This window comes from Zea mays, chromosome 9 (genome assembly GCF_902167145.1).
Source record: "Zea mays cultivar B73 chromosome 9, Zm-B73-REFERENCE-NAM-5.0, whole genome shotgun sequence".
Taxonomy (NCBI): domain Eukaryota; kingdom Viridiplantae; phylum Streptophyta; class Magnoliopsida; order Poales; family Poaceae; genus Zea; species Zea mays.
In genome coordinates, this window is record NC_050104.1 from 134,263,064 (window position 1) to 134,269,360 (window position 6,297).

The following is a 6,297-nucleotide window of genomic DNA, read 5'->3' on the forward strand; positions in this document are numbered from 1 at the left end:
ACAGACAATACCCATCACCTGGTCATTTGTTGTGTGGGGTCTGGACCTCGTCGATCCCTTGCAGAAGGCACCCGGGGGCTACACGCACCTGCTGGTCGCCATCGACAAATTCTCCAAGTGGATTGAGGTTCGACCCCTAAACAGCATCAGGTCCGAACAGGCGGTGGCGTTCTTCACCAACATCATCCATCGCTTTGGGGTCCCGAACTCCATCATCACTGACAACAGCACCCAGTTCACCGGCAGAAAGTTCCTGGACTTCTGCGAGGATCACCACATCCGGGTGGACTGGGCCGCCGTGGCTCACCCCATGACGAATGGGCAGGCAGAACGTGCCAACGACATGATTCTGCAAGGACTCAAGCCGAGGATCTACAACGACCTCAACAAGTTCGGCAAGCGATGGATGAAGGAACTCCCCTCGGTGGTCTGGAGTCTGAGGACAACGCCGAGCCGAGCCACGGGCTTCACATCGTTCTTTCTAGTCTATGGGGTCGAGGCCATCTTGCCCACAGACTTAGAATACGGTTCCCCGAGGGCGAGGGCCTACGACGACCAAAGCAATCGAACCAACCGAGAAGACTCACTGGACCAGCTGGAAGAGGCTCGGGACATGGCCTTACTACACTCGACGCGGTATCAGCAGTCCCTGCGACGCTACCACGCCCGAGGGGTTCGGTCCCGAGACCTCCAGGTGGGCGACTTGGTGCTTCGGCTGCGACAAGACGCCCGAGGGCGTCACAAGCTCACGCCTCCTTGGGAAGGGTCGTTCGTCATCGCCAAGGTTCTGAAGCCTGGGACATACAAGCTGGCCAACAGTCAAGGCGAGGTCTACAGCAACGCTTGGAACATCCGACAACTACGTCGCTTCTACCCTTAAGATGCTTTCAAGTTGTTCGTACACCTCGTTCACATACAAAGTCTAACCATCAAGGAAGGGTCAGCCTTGCCTCGGCAAAGCTCGACCCTCCCTCGGGGGCTAGAAGGGGTGAACCCCCTCTGTGTCAAAATTTTCCTCGAAAAAGGTCTTTCTGCCAGAACGTCTTTCGTGCTTTTCGACTACTTCAAAAGTGGGATCAAGAAAACGACGGAGTACACGCAAGCAACCAAGGCCGACCAAGCCGAGGGACTCCTACGCCTCCGGGATACGGATACCTCACTCATCACCTTCTGCGATAAGTAACTCACGCTCGGATAAGCGATTCCGCTGACCGAACAAGTCTTAATGCTCGGAAACTTCTGTGCCGAAAGGATTTTTCGGGTCTTCTCGACTATATCGATAGCAGAATCCTACGGACGAGTAAGAGTACACGTAAGCGGCAAGGCCGACCGAGCCGAGGGACTCCTACGCCTCCGGGATACGGATACCTCACTCATCACCTTCCGTGAAAAGTAATCTCGCTCGGACAAACAATTCTGTTACCGACAAATAAGTCTTGATACTCGAAACAAGGGGAAAAGAAACGCAGCTTTACAACACAACGACGATATGTTTGGGCCTCGGCGGCCGCAGAAAACATACGCACGCTACAAGATGAACCGATCCTGCAGGCTCATACATTGATGGAGGGGGAGCAGCAGCACCCTCGGCGTCAACTCCACCTTCGGCGAAGTCCGACCGAGCCTCGGACGGCAACACGGGCGAAGGATCTCCGCTTCGAAGGACGACGTCAGTACCATGCCCGGGCTATCGCCGCCAGGGTCTCCTCCAGGAATCCGGCCCGAGCAGACGGCTCGGTCGGCCGCCCCGAAGCCTCAGCCAGCTGTCCCCCGAGGACATGCATCAGCCCGGCTCATGGCCTTGGCAACTCGACTCCGGCGCTGGTCCCGCCAGTGGACGGCCCGGCCAGGCTCCGGCCGACGAAGTCCTCTTTTCGAGCCAACTCTGCCTCTGTCCACACTGACACCGCTGCCTCCGGCTTCGGCTCATCGCAGAGCGGCCGAGGGTTCCTTTAACTAAGCAAGAGAAGCCTCGGGCGGCAAGGCCGACCGAGACGAGGGACTCCTACGCCTCCAGGATACGGATACCTCACTCGTCACCTTCGCACGAGGCAACTCACACTTGGTGAAGCGGTTCAGTTAGCCGACATGCGAGTCCTAGTGCTCGAAATGAGGAAAAACACGGCTTCACGCCAAAATACATACATGTTCAGGCCCACGCGTCATGTAACCGGCGCGCCGGTTATTACATGCGAGAAACTGCACCGCCACTCGCGCCAGTGCCGCGCCTTCTCGACTGCGGAACCGGTGCCGCGACTCGAGGTGACCCTGCGCATGACCCGACAGTGCCAACCAAGCACATCGGTCACGGGTCAGTCAGCCGCGGGAGAAGGCGCGACGGTCGATACGGCCAGAAATGGGCTGGCAGGCGAGCGGAAGCAGCAGTCACGTCGTCAGCAAGCTCACGCCCCCTCTTGGGACAACGAGAGAACCCTCTCCCACGGCGTGAAGACGGCGCGTCCGTGTTCCGTTCCTCGAACGGCTCGCGCACGCACAACGACTGCCCCGTGAACCACTCGTCCCGTCGCATTAACTCTGCGGCAAGACATGCGACACCTTTAGCAGGCGAAGCAGGCGACGCTTCACCTCCGCCATAATGACCGCGTCAAAAAAGGTGCGCCACATCGTTCGATTTCATATCCTTTTCCACTTCCTCTTTCACTCTCTTGCTACAGGGACCGAGAAAGGGGATACTCCGAAAGGGATCCTTCTCCGCGAAGGAAGCGGGCCCCGAGCCCCACTACTGATCAGAGGTTCGAAGGCTGGCCCCTCAGAAGGGTTCAACAGTCGCCTCAGAGCACTCGGGCTCCGCGCCCACTACTGGTCAGAGGTTTGAAGGCTGGCCCCTCGGAAGGGTTCAACGGCCGCCTCAGGCCACTCAGGCTCTGCGCCCACTACTGATCAGGGGTTCGTAGGCTGGCCCCCGAAGGGTTCTGACAGCCGCCTTAGAGCACGCAGAGCGAGGGATGACCCTGGGTACGTTCGATACATAACCAAGGCTCGGGCTACGCTCCCGAGGTACCCTAGGACATTTCCGAGACCGATGGGAACAATTTTGTAACGGAATCCCACCAGAGGGAGGCATCAAGCCCTCGGACCCCGTCAAAAGGGGACCGGGTCCGGCAAATCACCCGCAGGTACTTTTGGAGCACGCCTCCGGGCCACTAGCCGACCCCTAACGAATGGGGGCATGGGCGTCCACTCGGATTACCCGTTAGCAACTCACTGGAGACACCATGTTCGGCGCCCTCCGAGGGCAACATGGCGCTTTCCCCCCCTCCTCCTTGCGGAAAGGCGACGCAGGGGCGTATGTAAAAAAGCCGAGTCTGTCCCTGACCGTCCTCTCGCTCTATGCGGAGGCTCGGGGGCTACTCTCGCAAACCCGGCTCCGGCCAAACCGTTGACAGCGTCAACATACCAGCCCGAGAACTTGGGACTCGACAACGCACCCGGGCTACGGCCAATTCGCATGAGGGAACAACCAGACCGGCCGAAGCATCACAAAACGCGCTAAGACCTCGAAGGAGTCAAATCACTCCTCCGAGGCCTCGGGGGCTACACCCGGCGAGTGCGCTCGCGCGCACCCCCAGAACGAAACGCAACCGAGAAAGGCCGGTCCCCTTGCAAAAAAGTGCGACAAAAGCCTCCAAGCGAGTATTAACACTCCCTTCGAGGCTCGGGGGCTACTGTCGGGGACCATAATTAGGGGTACCCCTAAGACTCCTAATCTCAGCTGGTAACCCCCATCAGCACAAAGCTGCAAAGGCCTGATGGGTGCGATTAAGTCAAGGCTCGGTCCACTCAAGGGACACGACCTCGCCTCGCCCGAGCCCAGTCTCGGGCAAGGGCAGCCGACCCCGGAGGATTCACGTCTCGCCCGAGGGCCCCCTCAAGCAACGGACACACCTTCGGCTCGCCCGAGGCCCAGTCTTCGCCGAGAAGCAACCTTGGCCAGATCGCCACGCCGACCGATCGTATCGCAGGAGCATTTAATGCAAGGATCGCCTGACACCTTATCCTGACGCGCGCTCCAATCGACAGAGCCGAAGTGACCGCAGTCACTTCGCCGCTCCACTGACCGACCTGACAAGAAGACAGCGTCGCCTGTGTCGCTCCGACTTCTGTGCCACTCGACAGAGTGAGGATGACAGCAGCCAAGTCCGGCCTCGGGCGCCATAGGAAGCTCCGCCTCGCCCGACCCCAGGGCTCGGCCCCCATCTCGGCCTCGGACGATGGACTCCGCCTCGCCCGACCCCAGGGCTCGGGCTCAGCCTCGGCTCCGGAAGACGACGAACTCCGCCTCGCCCGACCCCAGGGCTCGGACTCAGCCTCGGCTCCGGAAGACGACGAACTCCGCCTCGCCCGAGCCCAGGGCTCGGACTCGGCCTTGGCCTCGGACGACGGTCTCCGCCTCGCCCGACCCGGGGCTCGGACTCGACCCCGACCTCGGAAGACAGACTCGACCTCGACCTCGGAGGAGCCTCCGCCTCGCCCGACCCAGGGCTCGGACCGACCACGTCACAGGGGGCCATCATTACCCTACCCCTAGCTAGCTCAGGCTACGGGGAACAAGACCGGCGTCCCATCTGGCTCGCCCCGGTAAACAAATAATGATGGCGCCCCGCGTGCTCCATGACGACGGCGGCTCTCAGCCCCTTACGGAAGCAAGGAGATGTCAGGAAGGACTCGACAGCCCCGACAGCTGTCCTTCCGCAAGACTCCAGCGCTCATCCGACGGCCACGACATCACATGAACAGGGTGCCAAAATCTCTCCGGCTGCCACAACGGCATGTACTTAGGGCTCTAGCTCATCTCTGCTAGACACGTTAGCACACTGCTACATCCCCCATTGTACACCTGGGCCCTCTCCTTACGCCTATAAAAGGAAGGACCAGGGCTCTCGTACGAGAAGGTTGGCCGCGCGGGAGGACGGACCGACGCGTAAAGTCTCTCGCTCTCTCCCACGCGGACGCTTGTAACCTCCTACTGCAAGCGCACCCGACCTGGGCGCAGGGCAACACGAAGGCCGCGGGATTCCCCTTTTGCCTGTCTCCTTTTTTCCCCTTCGTGCTCCGTCTCGCGCCGACCCATCTGGGCTGGGACACGCGGCGACAATTTACTCGTCGGTTCAGGGATCCCCGGGGTCGAAACGCCGACAATACTACATAGTGAACTTTTTTTTCCTAAAAAAAGGAGCTAATTAATTACTGCCTACTGCCAACTAAAGCAATGCAAGCATGCATCTAATCTGATGGTGGTTGGGCGAACCGACGAGATAACACTTTCCAATGGAAGCCAGATTTGTCAGCATGCCTATCTGCAAATGGTATTCATACAGACCAACGCAACCAGACGATCACTTTTTTTTGCACGGACAAAATGGTCGTTGCTCGTCATTACAGTCGGTTGACGGACAGATGAGAATGGCGTGGTGTGGAAATCTGTTTCGGTGTGTCTGGCCGTTTCTGTGGCAGCTGAGCTGAGCTCCGCACGGGGGACAGGAAGGAGCTACAAAAGGCAGACCGGGTTCTAGAGCCCCGACGGCTGACGGCACGTATCTACCGCAGTGTTACTGTCCATAGATGTGTAGTGCTCAATCATTATTATCAACCTATAATCACGTCAACTTCCCATTCAACCTTTTCTTTTACAGTTTTTTTTGTTGCAAATAAAATATGATGTTTCATTAAAGGAAAAAAAAAATCATCGAACACCTAAATAAGCAAATATAAACTATTTACTTTAGAAATAAAATTAAAATTTACATTACTTAAAAAATTATATACCTCATAGGTTAGTCTAAAATATAAAACTTACATCACCCAAAAAAAGTACATAACTCGTAAAAATAAAATCTAAGTCTCGTGAGTCGTGATGTAGATTACAAATATCCTGCATTAAATTATTTTGAAGCTAATCATGCACCGATCATGAACAGAAACGAGAGTGAGATGAGAATAACAACTCAGTGGTGCTGAGCAGGACTGGAATCGGTTGTCTTGGCTTTCCAGATATGTGAATTCAGTCGTTTTGCCCTGCTATGCACCGCCATTTTCCTTCCACTGCTTCGGGACTTCCAATAAATTTAACTGGTCGCTCAGAATTCCGACTGAAATATGAAGCGGGCAGTGAACCTCACTAGTTGGCGCAATGGCGCCTGTTTGTATTGAGGTGGATTATGATACACTCTAATTTATCTCAATATATATGGATTGAGGTGAATACGGAAATATTTAAACAAAGCCTGAGTGGGCAGAGGCACTGGCCAACTGATTTCTACGGTTCAGATCTGTCCT